The sequence below is a fragment of the Colobus angolensis genome, unplaced genomic scaffold, assembly GCF_000951035.1.
Source record: "Colobus angolensis palliatus isolate OR3802 unplaced genomic scaffold, Cang.pa_1.0 Scaffold4, whole genome shotgun sequence".
Classification (NCBI taxonomy): Eukaryota; Metazoa; Chordata; class Mammalia; order Primates; family Cercopithecidae; genus Colobus; species Colobus angolensis.
This window is the reverse complement of record NW_012117376.1, coordinates 15,762,650-15,762,971: the sequence shown is the minus strand read 5'-3', so window position 1 is coordinate 15,762,971 and position 322 is coordinate 15,762,650.

Below are 322 nucleotides of genomic sequence, written 5' to 3'. Positions count from 1 at the left end.
CTACCGAGTTGGAGGGGCGGGAGCCCGCGCTCCTGGGCGCAGCTGCAGCCGCCCAGCCGCGGCTCCGGACTCGGGCATCCCTGCGGTCTCTGGGGTCCGGGGAAGCCCCCTACCCTCGCAGGCTCCGAAGTGCCTTCTCCTGCTCCCTGGCCGCTCCCGGCGCCCGCTCGGCGGCGGAGAAAGTTGTGGACGTGTCCCGATAGTCGAACCGGGCGCGTCGCGACCGGGCCGGGTGTGCGCGCGCTCGGGGCGGCGCTGACACGCCAGCCCCCCATCACCTCGGTCGCCTCCGGAAACTGCTTCTGAAGCTGAAACTTTGGGC